This window comes from Alligator mississippiensis, chromosome 7 (genome assembly GCF_030867095.1).
Source record: "Alligator mississippiensis isolate rAllMis1 chromosome 7, rAllMis1, whole genome shotgun sequence".
Classification (NCBI taxonomy): domain Eukaryota; kingdom Metazoa; phylum Chordata; order Crocodylia; family Alligatoridae; genus Alligator; species Alligator mississippiensis.
Genome location: NC_081830.1, coordinates 70,633,045 through 70,655,845, shown reverse-complemented (window position 1 = coordinate 70,655,845; position 22,801 = coordinate 70,633,045).

The window sequence follows — 22,801 nt, the reverse complement described above, 5'->3', positions numbered from 1 at the left end:
TATTATGGAGTATTATGCTCCGTTACACTCTGGGTAGTATAGTTTCATAGTTTCATACTAGCTAGGGTCAGGAGGGATCTGAAATTTCAAGAAGGGAACTCCACAGCCTGTATGTGTGCTGTGGATTCCTTCTCCCAAGGTGCAGCACCCTGCATTTGTCTACTTTGAAACCCATCCTATTCTCATCTGCCCACAAAATAACTTTACAGTATTTTATGCAAAGACAGCTTATTAGTAGAAAAAAGATGAAGCAATGGTGTTAAGGCATTACTCTGGGACTCAGGAAACCCAGGATCAGTTTCCTGCTCAATCTCATGATTCTGTAAATTATATAAAGCCAGATTCTTAAAAGATATTAGGTATCCAATTTCAGAACAACAAGAATTGAAATGTAACATTTAGTCTTTTTCAGTTTTCAGTGTGTAAAACAGAGGTAACAGCAGTGTCCTGTCCCACAAGTGCTACATGAGGATAAATACTCAAAAGGGTGAGGTGCTATTTGGTTCATCAGTACACATGCTCTTCAATAACCTGGAAATTTTGCAACCAGAACTCCATGGATGGATGGGTGGATTTTGTCAGTATGTATTATATAATATTATGTATGTAGATCATTTTTGTGTGTCACTTTGGTTTCTATCAATGCCCCATGCATCTTGAGAGCATCAACACTGAAAAACTTTGGTAGCTGTACGTATTTCTTGATCTTTGCAGTTGTCAAGTTCTATTTTTTCAATTATTGTTTACAGAGAGGGCTACTCATGGATAGAGGTAAAGTTTTAAAATTACATTGGTGAAGCAGGATAACATCTCTCCTATTCTCCTCCATTGGTGTAGATCCAAGCTACTTTAACTCTTGCAGACTCAAAGCCAAAATTATTACTGTGGTTGTTCTTACAGCCGCACCTCCAGAAACGTAATATATATCATCTAATGCACCAAATGCCCTGATGGAAAATACATAGGAGAGACCAAACAACAACTGCGCACCAGAATGAATGCACACTGGAAATCTAGCAAAGACAGGAATACCCACTGGTCTGTGGGGGCACATTTCTCACAAGAAAACCACTCTCTCTCCAATCTCTCAGTCCTGATCCTCAAAGGAAACGTACAAAACACTTCCCAGAGACAAGCCTATGAACTCCACTTCATCAACCTCCTGGATACTAAAAATCATGGACTAAATACAGACATTGGATTTATGACACATTATAACCTGCCTGACATCTGACTCCCCAGGTGTCTCTCCACTTTCATCCCCCTTCTCTCTCTTCCCCCCCTCCACAGCCTGTCTCTCACCCATTGACTCCTCAATCTACATTTTTACTGACTACCTGTCTTGTATGCATACCAGCCCAGCCTCTGGCTTCTTTACTTTTCATTCCATCCAGGAAGAGCACACACCAACTGCTGAAACTTCCTTAGCTTGACGAAAGGTTTTTGAACTCGAAAGCTTGCTTAATAATTGATTTCCAACTATTTAAGTTGGTCTAATAAAAGATATCAGATTCACCCAAAGAACCTTGTCAAAGAGTCTGAATATTTTCTATGTGTAACTTTATTTATTTTCATAAGTAAGCAGCACTAAAAGCGGTGGTCAACCATTGTGCAATGCAGTCCCTTCTATGACCAATTCCTAGGAAGCAACTCTGCCTGAAGAGTACTGATGCTAGCAAAACATAAAGATAACATTACTAGACCCAGGAACTCTAATCAATGCTTCTTCTCAATTTGACCTAAAGGCACTGATGGCTACTTATTCAGTATGGTGATCCAACCTGTTATGCATCCGCCTTACAGTACTGCCATCTAGACTGGATTTCTTTAGCTTACTTATGAGAATATCAAGGGAGATAGTGTCACAAGCCTTTCTAAATATCAAGCTATATCATATATACTGCTTTTCCTCCAATCACAGAGCCCATCACCTTCTCATCAAAGAAGGAAATCAGTTTGGTCAGGTATAACTTGCTATTGATGAATCCATTTTGTCTGTTCCTGATCACATTGTTCCCCTCCATGTGCGTTAAGGCAGACTCCTTAATGATCTGGTTTATGACCTTGCCAGATCTTGCTAATATAAACAGCAGTATCCCTACAAAGTTCAGTGTGATGTTTCTTATGTATGCGTGTTTACAAATTGAGGCCAAGTGCCAGAGTTTGGGTACCTGTATGCCCATAATGTTTTCAGTTCATGTTTCTAGTACACACAGGGTATAGGATTTTTTTCTTCCCATTAAATAAATGATGATTGTTCATAATTAAAGATAATATGAGTGAAGTTTAAAAACGAAGAAAAGAATAGCCACTTAAAATGTCATGTTATTTTCTTGTGTATGGCATCTTAAACCTTTATTCATAGCTGTTAGGCCCATGTGGGGAGTTTATCTAATGTTTGCACTGTAAAAATTCTATTTCAGGACGTGGTTTTCATTGATAATTTCACACAATGTATTAAGCAACTTTTGAAACAAAATGTTAATAGCCAATCATACAATATACAAACACAAAAACATATGGTTATATGTTCTCTGTATTCCCATGCATGCACGTCCACAAACATACAATTATATGACTTATGCATAGAAATACACCTATAATGGTTTGCATAATTTGTTATGGAATTGTTTAATTTCTTTCCTTGTTAGAATATTGACACTTCATGGCACGGTACAGACATTACACATAAACTGGTATATGTGATTGGAAACCAGTCTAAACCTTTAATAGAAAGGAAGTTTGGGGCACGTAGACTGGTTTAAAAATACTGGAACCCTGTCTCAGATGTAGTACCAGAGGGTACAGACAGACATGCAGCTCCCAGATGTAACTCAGAATGTTTTCTGCAAAGGAGTCTGAGTTACAAAGTTACCCCAGACCAAACAGAAGTTCACTGTTGTTTACAGTGGGGGTGGGGAAGGGAATCTAGCCACACTGGGAGATTTACCCAGCATTCATTTCGGCCTGTGGCAGGGGGTCAGGCTAGATGATCTGATCAGGTCCCTCCTAACCCTAGCTACTATGAAACTATGGAGCCTGCAGCCAGATTCCCACAGCTCTCTACCAGTGCTCAGAATGGGAGGGGGGAAAGGCAGTGAAGGGAGATCATTTTGGGGGGTCCCCAGCCAGTGCTGAAGAGTGGGATGGGTGTATTGGAGCCCCCCTGAGGTGGAGGCGGGGCTCCAGTTCACTCACCCCACTCTGGGGGGAGGGGGATGAAAAAACCCAGACGAAATCCCTGTGCTCTTTTCGCCCCTCCTACTCTGAAAACAGCGACAGGCTGGGAGCTCTGCAGACACACAGTACAGAAGATGATACATTTTGAAACATCTTCATTTAATACCTCAAGCAATGAGAGGTCAGATTTTCACGTGATTGGCCATTTTTGAAGCTGTCTGCAGCCATGCACTTGTATTTGGTCATAGCTATAAATTGCTTTCCGTAGCCAGATTGGGTTAAAATTGTCACTTCTGTCTGTGCCCAGAATTAAGTGATTTAGGTTAGACTGGTCTAACAAATTTCTGTGCCAGATCCCCTCCTGATTCAAGTTAGGTCACTATCCACTGGCATCCCAGGGCACTTTGCAGGCCTCCACTAGCCCCTCCTCACAGGGTGGTGCAGGGTTCATGCAGGGACACAACCACATTTGCAGTCAGGCAGTAGGGACAAGGGAATGCTGGCATCTGTGTCTGGGGGTGCCAGCACTGGGGCCAAGGCTGGTTCCATGTGGCAGGGACTACCACATTCCCTCAGCTCCCAATCCAGCTGCTGCTTCTAGGCATGAAGCTGGAGCCTGCAACAGCTGGGAGGGCCTGGTCCACTCCATGCCCCACCACACTCTGCCCCGTGCTGCTGCCCCTGATGGATGCTACTGCAGCAAGCACAGCTGGGAGGGGCTGCCTTGCTCTGCTCCCACCCCCTGCTCCCACTGCCCAACAGTTGCGTGGCCAGAGCAAACACAGATGGGAGAGGCCACTTTGCCCCATTGCCCCACTGGCTATGACTGTTAGCTCACAGCTATCAAAAGGCAGGGCTGGGGTGAGGGGCCACATTGGCCAATCAGAGATGGCTGGTTTCTTGTTGCACTGGGCATTCTTCAGCAGCCTGCTCAAAGGCATGTGTGAGCACCCCCAAGCTGCTCATCTTGGCCTATGCAGGCAGGTCCCTCCGTTGAAGGGTGAACTTGTGTTCTGGTCTCTCCCAAACCAAGCTTGGCCACTTAGAGGAACCCACATAAGTTAGTTTGAACCTGCCTCAGGCTTTTTGAATGCCTGTACCTAGCCCACATGAATAACTGGCCATTAACATGGGAAAAAAGTTCATCATCTGAATCTATATGCTCACTAGTAACATTCAGCTATTCCTCTGAACACTCAATATCTTTTTTTCCTAAGGCAAAAACAATTCTAAACTCTTCTTCCCTCTGTTCTTTTTTGGCATGGTAAAATAAATAATGCCATCGTTCTATTAGCAAATGATTAATTATAATAATTAGATGTTTGCTATTTCTGCTAATAAAGATCAGCAATTTATTCATCACCATATTACTTGGTACAGAAAACTAGCATTTACCAGTATTATTATTATTTTTGGTTATACCAGCAGTCATGTTTCACTGAAGCATTCTCTGAGATGGAAGCTAATAATATGTCATAATAACAATTTTAATAAATGTTATCATTAACCAGTCCTTTGTATTTGATGAAGTAATAAATAATTTCTTTCTCAGCCATTATAAAGTCATTCAATAAAAAGGCTCTCAATGTGTTCCTGCTAGGGCTTACCCTTACAAGCCCCTCCAGGTAAATATTCATTATGTATTTTTAATCATCCCTGGGACATGATGTACATTATACAGTTCAAATAAATGACTGTTCACTTTCCTCTTACCAAATGAAATTACATACTAAGGGCTTAATCTGGCAACAGGTCTATACACGGGACTGTCATCAAAGTTGGAGAGTTCAGGAAATCAAGTATCTTTGTAATCAACTGGCTTTGATCCACATAGGCTGTGACTGTCTTACAGTCCCATCTACAAAGCCTGACTCTTTAATAAAAGCTGCAGTGACTCCTACTTAAAACTCCGAGGGTTTCTACTTCTTGGTCTAGTGTGCCAATCAAAATGTTGGCAATCTATTACTATGCAAAACAATGGGTATGTCTACACATGCATTAGATCTGGGAGCAGTTTAATCATGAATAAACACTCCCAGGCAGGCATGTACACGTGTGGGGAAACAGGAACAGATTTGCTGCTAATGGCCATGTGTAGACAAAATGAGGGGTATGTGTGCATGACACTTTATAGCAGGGTAAAAGCTTTTCCACCACTTTAATCGTGTCAGTGTTTGCATGCCTCAGTGGTGTATTGCACATTAATTCCAGGTGCTGTAGGAAATTTGGTGGTTTAATTCACCTTAAATGACTCGGGACACAGCAAACTAAAACTCCTTCAAGGAGTTTTAGTTTGCTGCCCCTACAGCCGTGGAGCAAAGCTCTAGGCTCCGTGCAGCTCAGGGACTCTGCAGGAAGCCCATGCAGGCAGCCTAGCAGAAGCCCAGGAAGGCAGGCTCTGCCTAAGAAAAGCAGTGAGCCTGACCTTCCCCCCACCCCACCCCACCCCACCCACCCTACCCCCGGACCCTGCCTGCCTGAGCTATGTGGGGGCCTGGTGCTTCCCTCCATGGCTGTGGTGCCCCTGGGACTGCCTGAGCTGGGTGCCTGTGGGTGGGTGCCGCCTGGACAGGGGGCCACTGCTGCCACAGAAGGAAGAAACACCCCCCTCCCCCCAGCCCAGGGAGTGCTTCACCCCCCAGCAGCTCACTCTCCCCTCCCCTCCCCACCCCTCCGGTCCCCACCAGAGACGCAGGTAAGTCAGTGGGGTGTGTTCATGACATGGGGGTTTAATCAACCCTAAATTGAACCATTGTTTATTAAAACCCATCGCTTCAATTTAGGGCCCCCGTTTCATCTACATATGCCCAATGGTAGCAAACTGCTCTCACTTCCTGGGCCTTGACAATGGGCCCCTGCTTCCTCCAGGGGGAGTTCTAGGTTCCCCCTGGCTGTTAGCTCAGGGTTTTGGTAGGGACCACCAGGCCAGGAGCTGTCTCCTGGTCAGAGCTGTGACAATGCTTCCTGCCACTGGGGGGCTGCCTGATGCCAAGGTGGGAACAATGTCCCCCTGCCATGGTGGCAGAGAGCTCCCAGCCCCAGCTCTCTGGCCCCCTGATTGGGCAGGGGACTTGGAAAGAGCTGCAGGGGAGGGGTAGGTCCCAAATCCCTGTCCTGGTCTGCTGGTTGGGCAGCTAGTAGCAAGCCCTCCGCTGGGTGGGAAATCCCCCAGGGGCTCACTTCTAGCTGCCCCACTGCTAGCTCACCCAGCTGGGGGCTCACTTCTAGATGCTGCACTGGCAGATCAGGGTGGGGGCTGGTACCTTCTCCACACCTGCAGCTCTTTACAAGCCCTGCACCTCAATGGCCTGATTGGGGCACAGGGCTGGGTCCTGCCCCTGACTGGAACAGTTCCCAACCCCCATCCCACAGTTGCAGGGCAGGAGCTGGAGAGTTTGCTCCCCAGGCCCCACTGTCACGGAGCTGGCACTGGGAGATAAGGATTTCCCATCCCCCATGACCTGATTGAAATGGTGAAGTGGAGGCTGAGAGACAAGGATCTCACAGACCCCACTCCTTGATCGCAATATCGGAGTGGGACCATGGAGCCAGGGGGACATAGTCCCCACCTAGGCTCTGGTGGTGGATCCCACCCTGGCAGCAGGCAGCTCCTGGTGGCTGGCTGACTGGGAGCAGATACACAAGCACTACGGCGCAGTTAGTCTTTGTCAATACATTTGCTACTTGCATTTGCAGGTAGCAAATTTACTCGATATTAGCAAGGTTTACTGTGTAGTAAGTATGTGCAAGTGTAGACACACATGCTTACTGCCCAGTAAACTATACTACTTCACAGTAAAACATCTCATGTAGACACATCCACTGTGTATTATTCTTGGTATTATAGTAGCAGCAAAAGACTCCTAACTCAGACAGAGCTTGCATAAAATTTCTTCCCTAATACCAAAAAAGTAGTGTGTTCCCTAATCCTGAAAGTAGATGGACAACTGAGAGGGTTTCAGAAGTTGCTTTGAAACTTCTAGGAAACCTCTTGGTAGGGGGTGTTGGATTTTTTCCAATACTGATTTTAAAAGAATAGATCTAAGTGGTTTTTTTTTTAATGAGGGAGAGTAATCATGTTATCATAGAAGCTTTTAAAACTAAACATGAGTGGTTATGTCTTCAGAAGAGGTTGAAATCTCATTTCAATCCACTATACTATCAAATACCCCTAAGGTCTGCACTCTGCTTTATGGTATTTTGCAAGATAGTCAGATAGCAGGTTAAAAAGTATGGCATAAATAACTAGATCAGGTAAAAAGACAGCTGGATTATTGAGAGCATCCACAATTCATTATGTCAGCATCTCACGGTCAGCTCATTCTCTTCAATATTGCAGTCTATTTAAATGGCATCCCTGTAGTAAGTCTATTATATTATGGCTCCCAACCATAACTATTCATTTAAGAAAGAACAAACTATTGATAGAGGTAAAGATGCAACTGGCACTTAGTTGGGTTCTGTGGCTTAATTCCTGATTTCATAGTGTGAAAATTCTACTAGCCACCTACTTTCATTTTTAGGTGCCTAAAGACCTATAGAAACATGGCTCTAAAAAATAATAGTGAGTGTTAGAGGAAAGTCAAGTCTGTTGTGGTCAGCATTACATGAGCTTTCCTTTATACCTATGCCAGTGTACTTAAAGTGTAAACTACTAAACTGCAGCTATTATGTGGATGGATTTTTCTTGAGATCAATTCTGATAAATTTCCATTATGATGTCTAAAGTGCTCCCCACAAGGAGTGAAATCCTGACCTAATTAGTCAATAGGAAAACTCTCATTGACTTCCTCATCTTCAGGAGTTTAATCCAAACTGCTTAATATAGCTTATTGGGGTCTGTATTTTCTTTCTTCCCACCTTTGCATCTTGTATTGGTGCCAGTAGGACACAGCATTCCAGATATATTGCTAAAATGCTTCATTTTCACTGGCCCTTTATATCTGCTAGAGTAAAATTGATTCTCTAAAGTTAAAAAATATATTTTTAATAATAATGCAACTTCAGAAGTGACCCATCATTTTTTAATACCCAAATCCGTTATTTGTAAAAGCAACTGTTAAGTGAATTTTAATTTCTAATGCTTACTACAAAAACATAAGAGAAGATTGGTATGTGCAATGTCCCACTGGAGGGAGGTTCTTACTTTTAACTACTTTATATGATTTCCTTCCAAAGCACACCTATTAGGATGCACTAAAACAGATGCATCTAGCATTCTGGGTCTAAAGTAATATATAAAAATTAAAATGATTCTATTAAAACACCACTTTGAGTGTTCATTGAATTCTTGCTGTGTATTTCATAGCAACAATTTTCTGAATTACTGCTCTTTATTTTTTTCAACCTCACTGTTCTGTTTATATCTATGGTTACTCAACCTATGTTCTTCGGCTAAGCTTCAGCTTCATTATAGGATGCAATTTTCCTGTGCTATTTTATTTATTATTAAGGCTGGCCATATCTTAAGACAGTGGACACAAATGACTCACTGTCTTGCATAGATGTCAGGCTGAATCCATTGTTTATCCACATGCGGAGACCACTTGTATCATTAACCTTCATAAGCAATGTTAAATACCCATAAAAGTAAATGCCAATAATTAATCTTGTATCTGTGATTCATATCCCAACACTGAAATGGGTGAAAAATAAGGGCAGACAAACTTAGGGAAGTGTTTGGTTTTGAATCAAGGCACAATTCAGGGAAGCTAAATGCTTAAAATATTCTGTATGTTAAAACAAAGAATTAGAAATAGCTACATAAATATTAGAACAAGCATATTAAAACAAACACTTCTAGTAGAATGGTGTGGCCAATCTTGGTCCATTTCTTTCTAGTCTGTTTAAATACCTTAACAAAAAGCACATGAGGCACATAGTGAGGAAATTTAGAATTTAGAGAAACTCCCTAATTTAGAAGAGCTGGAAATTGAGGCATGGTCCCCCAGGTAGTAGGCAGTTAGTTAGTGGAAAGGGGGCTACAGAGGCTTGCCAAAAGAAAAGCTGTTGTTTAGTTCTTCTGATTCATGCCCAATGGTATTTATTGAAGCCAGCCACTACACTACACAATGTCATGAGTGGTGAATGAGAAATGCCTTTTTCCTTCCACATGGATGTGTTGCTCTCCACTTATTCTCAGTTTCTGATTTCTTCTTCAGTTTGGATCTCATAATCTTTCAAGTTTTAACTTCTATCTGTACAAGCACTGTATACGTAGTCATGGAAATGTTGGGCAATATTGTAGAGAACTAGAGGGCACTCAGACAAATGTTTAAATGATTTCATAGATTTTATAGACATTTGGGCTGGAAGGGACCCCAGAGGGTCATCGAGTCCAGCTCCCTGCCCAGGGGCAGGAAGTCAGCAGGGAGCATAGGATGCCAGCAAGATAAACATCCAAAAGTGTCTTGAAGACATTCAAAGTGGGTGCTTGAACCACCTCCAGCGGCAGACTATTCCAAACCTTGGGGGCTCAGACAGTAAAGTTCTTCCTTATGTCCAGCCTGAAACGGTCGCAAAGGAGTTTGTAACTATTCGATCTTGTCATCCCTTGGGGCGCTCTGGTGAACAGACATTCCCCCAGATCCTGGTGAACACCCCTAATAAACTTATAGGTGGCCACCAGATCACCCCAAATGGTATGTAGCTGCCATAGAGGCAGAAAAGAATTATAGTTATTCGTGTCTGACTTAATTGAACCTGTCAATCACTACTAGGCATGTACTGAGATTGGAAATAGATAATCAGAGTTATCTGAAATTGGGAGATCTTCAGATATCATAACACTTCCTATTGGCCACTACAAGTTGGAGTAACTTAGAATAGTCCTTACAAACATATAAACCTTATTCTCAACAGTCTCATGCTTCAGTATCTCTTAGCCTCAGTAAGTTTACTCCTGATTATGTCAACATGGGTAGGGATTCAGGCTCACAAAGTCTCACTCTCACCATAACGTTTAAAATATTGGCAATTGATATCTATGGTTCCACTTGAAAGTTCTAGTGACTGTTTAAACTGAGATTCCCTGGCTACCGTTGCCCTCTTTTTGATCCTATATTTTTACTCCAGTGAAATTCCTGTTAAACTGGATCAGGAGCTGGACCCACAGAGATCAATGAAGAAACAGTGTTTAAATAAGCTCATTAGACAGGGGGGTGGAATGGTTGTTAATAGACTGAAGATTGATGAATAGTTTTGACAAGGAAAGAGAGAGATTAATGTAGTTGCCTTTTTAGTATAACAGAGAAAAAGAAGTGCTAGGTAGTAATCTCTTTTTTTGCATTTAAATATTCCAATCAATAACCATTTTGCAATTACCTCTATTTAAGTTCTGACTGATCTAATAAAAATGAGCTATACTCCATGCGCATAACTAAGACACTGCTCTACACCATGTCCATTATTAAGCAGCTGCTGGGGCTTCAACACCTAAGGTTTAGCATGTGTCATTGTCACAAGGTGTGGGTTTTATTAATAGAAAACCATCTAATGTAATGAAATAAACTTTAAATATTTGGAGCTGCTTGTCAGTTGCTTTGAAACTATGACAGAAACAAAAGTGATGAAAGTTTGAAGGTTAAAGTACAAAAAAAAAAAAAAAATCTACAGTAAGAGTCCTGATTCTGTTTTGAACATCATGCATACTTTGTATCACCAAGTATTGGGTGCCTTTCAATGTTCAGTTGAATGACTTCTGTGTCATTTAGAAATCCTCCAGACAATTTAGGAAGGAAACTTTCAAGACATGAAGAGAAGTGATGCACCCGACTTCCATTGATTTCTTTTTCAATGGGAATTTGAAGTCTAATTGACCTTTATGCCTTTGGATACCTTCCACTAAATGTTAAAATTGAAGAATCCATGTCACTTCTGTTTTGCAAATTGTGGAAGCAGAATTTGGACAGAATACATAAAAGATGGGAACTCTGTTTTGGCTCATTGCCTGGGTGAATGTAGGTGTTTGGTGGTAAGGTGTACACAGATCAGAGGTAGATGTGAAAAAGTATATGTCATAGAGTCCTGGGGCTGCAATATCTTCCTTGGAGCTATCTTTCTCCTGATATGTATCTTCCTTGGTAATGATCAAGAAGGTATAGGTCCATATGAACCCTGTGAAGAAAGCTGAATCAATCTGTTCCATTTTACTGCATATTAGCCGTAACTGTGGAACCTGTTGAGCTTCTAAAACCCAGCATCTCCCCTGCTCCATTTCTGCTCTGCTTCCTGTGCAGAACAGTGTCCTTGAACTCACAAACTCCTCCTGAGAGTGTTTATTGTTGTTTGTGGCTTTGCTGTCTGCAATTCAAATGCAGATATAAAGGGGGTTCTAGTCTCTTTGTTGCATTTACCGTTTTTTAAATGGAAACGAATATACCGTATCCCTCCTATAAGAACCACAATATCTGCAGCCATTAAAATGTTTTTCTCTCTGCAAGAGAGAAGATAGTGCAGCTCTACCACCAAGTCCAATTTCAAATCAGCTCTGCACACTGTGTACAAATACAATATGAAATATAAATATGAATTTTCCCATGCTATGGCAAACAATAGAATTTTTTAAAAAAGAAACCATTAGCTTATCAGCTCTGTTTGGAAAAGGCTTTTTGGGATTTAAGCACTTAATATCTGCCACAACAACTTGTTCTTTCAAGGAGACTGTACAGTGCAGCACAAGTAAAGCAGTGCTGAATGTCATGTAAATAACAGCATTACAAATTAGTAGCAGCTCTCCCCTTTGAGAGCCATTTCCCATGTTTGTTACCTGAATCATTTAATCCCGTGCACATTTTGCAACAAAAACACTAAGCAGCAAGTCTACTATGGTTATTCATGTGTATGTTGGTAGCATATGAATTATTTTAGCCTCACTATGGATGAGGACACCAATGTGCTGAACATTGAACAACCTAAGGACCAAAAAAAGCCAGTTCTAGCCACAAAGGATATGTATATTCTGTTAATTTACAGTGTCCGACAGTGATATGCTGACATATGTCATCTTTGCTCTGTAGCAGTGTAACACTAATCTGGCTACACTGCTTCCAGTTTCAGAGCTAGCACAAACTCGTGGCATGTGCAGATATTCCCGGGATCCAATCTATGATCATGCATCTTACTTTAAGCTGTGTGATCATAGAACAAGTCCCCCCTTTTGCTAGACGCTATGTCGGGAGTGCAATCTAAGTCAGGGTGGAGGGAGGGGTGGGCAGGAATGGGAACAGGGCTAGCAGATTGGGGGAAGGTTGGCATGTCCAGGTGCGGTTGGCAGGTTCATGGGTTGGGGAGGGGGGAGGTTGTCTTTCCAGAGGTGATCTAGTTAGAGGAATAAAAATAGCCCAGTCAGGGTGGTGGGGGAGGTAGGAAAAGTGTAGCCCTGGGGCTGCAGTGAGTGACTGGGCTTTCTCAAGCATAGGGTTTCTCTCTAATTGCATGCAAATGTTTTGTAAGATTGGACATGAGTTAGTCTGATCTACATAGTGCACATCTTCAAGTGAATTAAGTTGGATAAGCTGGCCATGTTTTGCTCAGTCTAACCTCCCTGAATGTATGTACAGTTCAGCACTTAGATTAGGTCAATCTAAGGGTAACAACTGCATGTATTTGACAGGCCTGGTGTGCAAAGGGGTGACAGAGTGGCAGGACATAAGGAACATCACAAATCAGAATTTTTCAACCTTCCAAAAATAGTACCAGGAAGGCTGTTATGGGAAGAGAGGGAAATAGATTGTACACCAAATGAGAAAAAAAAGGGGCAATGAAATGGAGCTTTATTTTGTGCAAGGCAATATTCATGCAATAAACTTCACTAGTAAAATCAATTTAACAGCACTTTCTTCAACTACTCTTTGATCTCCAAATAGCATTGTTATGTGTCTACATTTTGTTCATTACTTTTAAATAATTTAATAGTGTTCAAGCTTGTCTTTGGCTCACGAACCAAGACAACTTGGAGATATTTTTTATTAGTGATTCCTTGCTAGAGCATTTTCTCCACTTCGCAAAGGTCAAACTGAAACCATCCAGCTTTTTTTATTATGCAAAATGCATATTTGAAGTTGTAATGAATTAATGCTAAAGCTAAAATATGTAAGATGCACATCGAGAGCCCACAAATCTAACATGTTCTCATGGAAGAAAGTGGCCACGAGGGAAGCAAATGGAAGGGTACTGGGCATTAGACTTCATTGATTTTATTTTGGTATTTGTACAAAACAAAATCCAGTGGCAGCATGCAACTGCCAGGAAAAACATCTGTACTTAAGAGAGTCTGGTAATATTTTCTCTATAGGAGGAACCACAACAGAGAAAAGAATGTATGAATGAATAATTCACATGTTACATAAATGATAACCTGGGCACATCTAAACGAGATGCTACATTGCTGTACCAACAAGCTACAGTGACATAGCCCATCGCTACAAGAATATAGTGTCAGCGGGCACGAACTGTGATGCTGACACTGCTACACAGTAGCAATAAGCTACTGCTCAGTAGGGTCGGAAATGACCTGTGCACCACTCGGACTGTCTGTTATTTAGAATTTGAAAGTACTAGATAACTACACAGTAAAAACTGCGCAGTCGGGCTCACATATAGTTGCACCCCCTGAATATATTTTAGGCACCCTACAGAATATAAAGAAAATCCCACCACTGCTTTCTCTTTTAAAAAAGCATTCTTTGTTTTGGCAACGTGCTGTCTGTCTTATGGTGTTTGTTTCTGGTAACTCTAAAGGTAATTCAAATTCCAGAGTCGCTAGTTTTAAGGGTTTCTGCAATTTTGACAAGGCAAAGAGAGTTTTTACTAAAAACAAAGGCCTTATTTGAGGACATTAGAGTGGTCCAAACATGTAACTTTACATTTTAATATCATCTGTTTTCATATTATATTTTGGGTCAAACTTCATTGGGAACTTAGCAGAAATTTAATTAAGTTAAAAACATTCCTCAGTGCATATCAGGTACTAAAGATGGAGGAACTAAACATATTTGCCATTTCTCTGATCAACTTTGCTATGTTCCCCCCCACAGAAAAAAGAGCATCAGCATTTGAAAGGAAAAAAAAATGCTCTGTGAAGATTAAAATCTTTTCCTCCGCAAATTGAGTGTATTACTCAATTTGTGCTCTTTGGCAGACTTATGCATCAATTCTGGATAAAAGTAATGGTAATGGCTTTAGAGGATTTCTATACTTCTAAGTTTGTATAGTTCAGGGTCTGAACTGGCCTTTAAGATAGTGAATCGAACAAAAGTTTGCTTCCTGCAGGATAATGGGTCAGATTCCCATCTTGATTATATAGTTGTGAAGCCAAAATAAGCATAAGAAGCAGCATTGCAGAATGTCCTCAAAGTGCACTGTGCTGTAAGAACCTCCCCTGGACCTTAGAATAAAAAATGACTTTGGGATTCAAAAGCTGTTTCTATATCACATTAATTCCACTTTTCCTGCAACATCCACCACTAAGATGCCATTTTCTACTTGCTCACAGATAAAGGAAAGAATTTTCTATTTGTTAATAAGGAGTCACTGATAATATTAAGGAGAATTCCAGCTGAAGACTAATCATATTTGACAATAGAATGGTGGACATGGGGGCATAGACTGCAGCTGATATTGATGTACACTCAGGCTAGGTACATATGTTCAAAAAGCCCTCCCCACCGTTAACAATGTGACAGCATAATACACTTGGTATTAGGCTGGGGTTAAAATCTTGTTCAGCAAGTTGTATAATCATTTACATCAAAATGTTATTGTTTAATTGAACACAGTTTAAGTTTATTTAGCTCATACATATCCCTTAAAATATGACAAATCTATTCTGGAAGTCAAAGATCAACATGTAATTCAAAAGTATTTAAAGCATTATGCATGTTACAGTTTGAAAAGATAAATGTAATTGAAAATATAGTTCTACTAAACATTCCATTGGCAACAGCGAGATAATTGAATTAATCACTTCTAGACGAATGTAGTTAAAACCATAGATACAAGTTTCAGCCTTTAAGAATTAATTCTTGATTGTACAGTAATGGCTTGGTGGCATAGGTATCTGAGTTTTCAAACTTCATCTGATGAAGGAGGCACGTCGTTACCATTTAAGTGTCCACTTTTAGGTGCCTACATGCAAATTTAAGTGACTGCCTTCTGTCCAAAGGTTTTCCTATCTCCCTACCTTTGGAAGCCAAATGTGTTTAAGGTAGGGGGATAGGAACTATCTGGCACAATCTCCCTATCCCCATGAACTATGGAGTGAGCCAAACATGAAATACCTTGTTCTATTCCATCACTCACCAGCAACATTGAGGGAAATCTTCTGAATTAGTGCTGCCCTACCACCTTACCATTTAATGCCACAAAATCTCCTTTTGAAGAGGTCTCAGGACAAGCAGGAAGCAGGAGTGGAACATCCAGAGGTTCTAGAAACAATACAGAAATGATTGAATCTCTGTGTAGATGCCATTAGCCTCTTGTGGATTTGCCAGAATCTGATTTTTCTTATGTAAAGCCTTCTCATTTTTCCACAAAAAACTTAATAAGAACAGAAAAATCTGGGAAAAGATCAAAGAAAGGACTATTGTGTTGTCTTCTCCCAGAACACACTTTCATGACTCCCTACTCTCTCTTACAATAGCAATTTGGCTTCCTTTCTATGCATCCCACCAACAGTTCTTTATGGCCAAGGACTAAATTGTTAAAGATGTTCAAGGCAGCTCAAGGCTCTGATGGCAGACTAGCAGATTTTTGAGAAATGTCTGCTTTTAGGACTACCCTTTGTTTTAATAGCTACAGACACTTTTAACATCTCACTAGGCATTTATCTACAACTATAGACTAAATATCTAAATATCTAAATAATAGATATTATTAATAATATCTAAATAGACTAAATATCTAAATATATAACTAAATATCTTTACAAGTCTGTTCAGAGGTCCTCAGCCGAAGCTCCCTTGAAGTCAATAACAATGAACCAATATACACCAACTGTGAAGCAGTTTTATATGTTTTTAAAGGAATATGACATAGGGCCAGTGGAGCCTAATAGCTGAATGTGCCATTTAGAGAAATTACAGAGAACATTTTGGCTGCATATCATTTATAAACAAAAAGTAATTGGGAAAAGAAGAACATCTTTTTTTATAAATTATCAGATACGTTTGGCCTCAATTAAAGAAATGAATGGGATGTTTCATGGTGAAATTGAGTTTATTTAATGACAACATTACATAATGGAAACGAGAATTTTCCCATTACTCAATAACACCTACTGTAGCACATCTATAATTGCTAGTTTATTTACATGTTTAGGAACCACAGAGATTAATTATTTATAGTCAAATAGACTCTTATTGAATTTGCCTTTGGGTATTGATTCTGGTAATTTTTTAACTTTAATGTAAATGGGTTGTTATTCAATGAAAAATAAAAAAAAAACCCCAACTCTCAAAAAATATGTGGTATAGGAATAAAGCCATTAATTATGAATTCAGAATACTCTGCAAAGAATGTAGATGCAATATTTGGTTATTTAGCAAACTCCTTTAAACTAAACAAAAAGGAATAAACCTACACGAGTCAAAACCTCATAGGCTGAAAACAGAGTTAGATTTTCACTGGACAAAGCCTTTTGTTCTGGGATCCTATAGACATGCAACCCTTATTGTCTCACTTGAAGTATCTGTGAAGTATCATCAGGCTAAAAACAGGACATGTCTACACATGCTATTAAGGTGAATCAATACACTCTGGCTCTTATCACATTGGAGTTTATTGTGCCTGGGTGCCATGTTTACACATGCACCCCAGACTGCAGCATGTTGAGCTGGGTTGGAGCAGCCTTCGTTGGCAGCGGGTATGGGGGGGTCAGCCTGCCAGCCCAGGGATGCTCTGACCAGGCTCAACATGCTGCGGAAGGGCTGGCTGGAGCATAAGGATGCACCAGTGAGGGGCCCTCCAGTGAGGGTTGTGAAATAAAAAACTCCACAGCAGGATAATACTTGTATTCACAAGTACTACCCTGCGGCAGAGTTGATTAGTTTCTTGCAGCCTAATAGGGCACACATATAGATATGAGACGTTTACTGCAGAGATAATTAGTCTATTCCTCAGTAAATGACTCATGTAGATGCACCCACTGGCTGCATCTATATTAGAGACTGACTGCAGGGTCATTACTGCACAGTCGTTTAGTACTTGTTTGTACAAATACTAAATGACTGCAGGGTAGCTTGAGTTACTGCAGAGTAGTGTCACTGAATGACTTTTTTGTGACACTGACTGTACAATAACCCAAGATTACTGAGCAGTAGCATTGTGTCATGCTTTCTGCCATGCCATGCTACTACTGCACAGTAGTCATGCGCTACTGCACAGTCAGAGTCTCATGTAGATGTGGCCACAGATGACCAGTTTAATCTGGGGCTGATTAGTCTGAGAATTTACTGACAGGTGCAGGATAGCCATTTATATACAGTTTAAATAGCAATGAAATTGAATTAGCTGTGATTGTTCGGAGGCACAGCATTAATTTGGATACTTCAGAGGTACTTAATGCGGGACAAGGGGGTTGTCCATCTGAGATGTCTGAGATGTCTGGGAGATGAAACTCTCAAAACTGAATCAAACCAGTTGTTTGTTTTTAGCAGACAACACTTTTTTTCCTGGGACCATGGAGGCTGATTTGAGCTAATTGCCATTCAAACTTTATATGCAAATAACTGTCCCCTACCTATTTTAATGCAAATCAAAGCTTGGGATAATCAAACCTGGGATAAACCCAACCTCTGTTTTTACCCATCGCATTGTGGAAAGTGGTGGTTAACTGAGCAAGGAAAAATTCTTATAAGAATACTGCATTACAGAGCAAACATTGCAAACAAGGATTTGCCATTTTTAACATGGAAGATTATACACTGCATGCGTAAATAGCTTGCTGCCACTTATTACATTTAATTTCCTATTTGAAGTTCTATTTTTAAATCCTTTTATAAATTGGAAAAAAAAGCAATTGTAAGAACTTTTTTAGGAGTTTTGCAATAATAATTAAATGTACTAATTGTGTATATTACAAATTGGATTATTAAGGAGTTTAAACATTATCTAGGACATGTTTTAGTTTCTGCTATCTTACCTTGTGTTTTAAAGTCAGAATGAATGTTCTGTTAGTTATCCTGTAGAGTGGAGCTACCTGCTTCCATTGCAATCAGCTACAAAATTCCCATTGACTTCAACAGGAACAAAATTAAGTCCTATTTATTACTAAAATGATTTATAATAAGGAGTCATAGTTATCTCCCAGAACCATACCATGATAGGCATGTTACATACACAGAAAAAAAGGCAGCCCTGGCATCAGACCATTTCCAAAGTAAATGTTTGTTGCCTTTCTGGGGTGTTAGAACATCTATTTTTGTTTGAAGTACAGCCACCCATTCAATAAAGACATTTCTTATAAAGTAGATCTCTTCTGGCTATGGAAGTATGCAACCCAAGGATGCACACTGTCCTCCTATTCCAGCCCAAATACCAATATACCTTTCAATGTTTGGTACTGAAGCACACTGTAGCTGGGACTGTACAACCTGCAGTTAATCTGCTGTATATCTCTTCTTTATATTTATCTTCTATTAATTTTTAAAAGTTATGTTTGGAATTCTTTGGCTGCCACAAGGTTCACTGCTGTATAATATAATGTGTGATAGTACATCTTGGTAGGTAGTCATCCCCTATCTTACAATACCTGCTTTGCTGAGCCTACCTTAAGGCTTCTTAAAAATTCCCTTTTTTAATATTTTTTATTGCTCTTTCTGATTTCCTCTATGCATATTTTTATCACTTCTAATGAAATATTAATTTTATGCTATACAAACTTTATTTCTCCTGAAGTTTTATTTACAGCATATTTTATACTACAGTTGGATATTTCTATTTCTACTTGTAAAATAAGTGATATGGGGTTTTTTTGTGGTGGCAAAATGTTAATAGATTTTAACCCATTTTTTATGCTCATATGCACACCATTCTCTCAAAGAGGGGCTTGTCTTGGCATCAAGCAACATTTTCTCTTCCAGTAGAGAGAATGATTGGCCTTCGAGACTATGGCCCAAAATGTTACCATCATTAGAAAATTTTAAAGCTAAAACCAAATTTTTTATTACTAAAAACATTTTACCTACATGTCAGAACAGTTTCTCCTTAAGTGTAGTTAGTAGATGTAGTATGTTTTTTTTTTTCCCAAAGGGTGATGAAGTACATAAGCACACATCACAGCAGAACAGCAGGAGAGTGGCAAAAAGCCAGGCTCATCCTCCAAGTAATGATACCGACCCACAGAAATAATAAAATTGACTTCAGGTATAGTGTTGTCCATCCTCAACTGACTATTAGTAACTGCTCTCAAGATAGGATCACAAACTCAACACTTAATCAACACCATACCAAACCACAGGGATCTATAATTTTGAATGTAAACCTACATTCTAAGCTTTCCAAGGTAAAAAAATGTCAACTCAGCTTGTTATATACATTTTTTTTTTAAGTCAGTAAAAATTAAATATAGAAATTAGTCCCCACAAAAAAGACCTATTGATGCAATCTATGGGCTGTGTTTAGGAACTTGCATAGCAAGTAAGAGGGGTATTCAATTGGACATTGATGAACCAAATTGGTGCGTCAGAAATAATGAGAAGATAGCCCAGATGAGAGGGCCACCCCTTCTGGAAATGCATTGTTTAATACTGATGTTCAGGCAGCACATGAATTGAAAGGAGTGAGACTTACCATCATGCATGCCACTCCCAATGTTTTCGAAGAGCCTGGACAATCTCCTGGGACATTGTTAGGCTTTTATTATCCTGATCCAGTAATTCAGATGATATGATCAAGTGAACAAACTTCCCAACTTGCATGCAATGTTCAAATAAAATAGGGTTTATGACAGGGGGAAAAGTGAGCACACACACAATCTTAAAGAAAATCTTAACTATTGAACATTAACTGAAACTCCAAATGGTTAACAATCTTAGTTACTGGCAAACCAACCAGGGGAGCTACTACCCAGCCCACTTAGTTGGGAAAGGAAATTCACCCAGGGCTACACCAATCAATGTAGGAAGCTTGGGTTGAGAGGCCCACCCTGGAGACCCTGCTGCTCCTAGCTGCCAGGAGTTACCACACTGATTTGAGGACTTTGCCACCTACACTACCCAAAATAGCAAGTGCTGGGTAGGGAGGCCTGCAGTAGAGTTGCTGTCTCTCTGATGCTGAGGAGTGCCTCTAGGGTGCAATCTTCCTTTGCTGCTCTTAGGGCTTGCCACCACTTCTCTGCACCATCCAGGGTCTCTTCTGCCCACTGCCATGGGTCATCTCTGCTTCCCCATACCACCAGGGGTCACTGCTGCTCTTCCCTGGTCCTCTTCAGAAGCGAGACTGCATGTAAAAGTCAGCACCAAAAATAAATCTATATTTTTTTCTTTTAGCTGTTCTTTCTTTCTCCTTTTAGGAACATAGGGACACAGAACTGGAAGAGCAGCATTTTAATCAAATTTAGATTTGCTATTTTATGAATTCATAGTTATGGAGATCTAGGGGAATTTACTCTGACTTTGTGTAAAGATCTTAAGTGCTGGCAAGTGTATTAGGAGTATACTCATAGAGCACTGTTCTATTCACTGCTAAGTTCAGGTGAGAAGTAAACTTTTTAGGATCCTCCTATTCCACTTAGAATTCATTTTCATATTGACCTTGAAAATATATATTGGGCTCTATAGCAAAGAACTAAAGAGATTCTTAACTAGACCTAAATAATGAAATGCTAATGTCTGCAACTGAAGCAGCTTCTTAAAGACTATTTATTTCTAATAATTCTCAGGTAATATATTCAGATAGCTCATTATTCAAAATGTTCATAAAATCATAGAAAAATTGGGCTGCAAGGGACTTTAAGAGAACCTTGCTATGTGTTGCCTTGTCTACAAGAAAGCACTATCAGTCTTTAACAGAAGCAATCACAATTTCAGCCCAACTCAGCTGTCTGTTCTCAGAAAAGGCCATTATTACCATTGTCAGTACCACTTTCAATATCATCTAAAGACTCTCAAATAAGGCATTTTCCTTATATAATACAGTCTCTCTAGCTACAAGAAGGGTGTAAGCAAAATTTGTTACAATCAAAGACTTGCTTAATATTTTATATTTCAAATACTTTGTATTTTTCCCTGTCACTAGAATAAAAAAAACAAAAAACATTTTAAACTCGTGTCTTTACTGCCCTTGTGCTGCGATCATTGCAGAGCAGCATGGCATACCAGTTCTGCTCACTCTGACGCCTGATAATGTTAATGTGGCTGCTGTGTGTTGTGCACCCAGGTCATTCCCAGCACCATTCTTAGGGTCTCTATTTTGGCTTTGGTTATTGGCCTGCATCCAGTTCACTCTAACAATGGCTGTATTACATTTTTTTTTCAGCAACTGGGACACACAAAGGGGGCGTGAGTGGTTACAATGTGCTTTACAGCAGTGCTCCCAGGCATGGCACAGAGGCAAAAAATCACAGAATGAAGTATCTGTCCTCAAAACCCTGAGTCTTGTTTAAACGTTAATGCAGTATAGGGATAGATCATGATAATACTTTTGACACACTGAATTAATTTATTTCATCAAAATTAACAAAGCTAAATTCATTCCATTTGGATGGAGACAAATGAACATAAAAACACAAAGGGATAGGTGAGTTTGTGACACATAAATGATAGGGGATAGGTCAGATATACAAAGTATTAAAGTTGTTGTGTCACATCCTCATATGAAAAATAAAGGTGACATAAAATCGCATTCTTAGTAATAAGAATATTTAATTCACACCTGAGATTGAATATATCATGCAGCTGTGTCCAGAATAGGTTCTGGTGGGCAGCTTCTAACAGCTGGCAATGGATCGACTGTTACTGATAGGTTTTACAATTTTTTTTTAACAGAGAAGAGTTGAAAGGGGAATTGGAGAGTCAGTCACCCATGTCACTGCATTAATTATGTAAGGTCATTAGTGCAGCCATAGGATTCCTAGCCACAAGGTCCTTCAAGAGATGTATTCATCTCTCCAAAATTGTATGCAGCCACATGTTGTCCTATGCTAATATATCCTTAGTGACTGTTTCTGAGCATACTCATGAATCTAATATTATGAGTGTCTATGTGTTGACAATCAGGTTGTTTACTGCACTGGTGTGTCTGCAACTCCCTACCTACATTGTATATGCAAGGAATAGCGTTCACATATCACACCATTAAAGCTGCGTACACACTTTCATAGGCTTACCCTCACTTGGTATGCACTTAGCATTTCGAAAAACATTCCTGCCTCCACATCAAGACTGACAGATCTTAACATCTACTGTAAGTATATCCGTGTCCTGATATGCACAGACACCAATGTTCCTATATCCCTTGCAGTGAAGAACTTCACTGCAGGTGTTCAAATTTTATGCTCAATCCAAACAACTAATATTGACCCTTTTCTCATGATTTCAACCTTCACTGAAACTTCAGCCTAGAAAGTTTGTGAAAAAGTCACTGAAAAGTTAACTTTATCTTTCCAGTATTTTTTTTTGTGTTA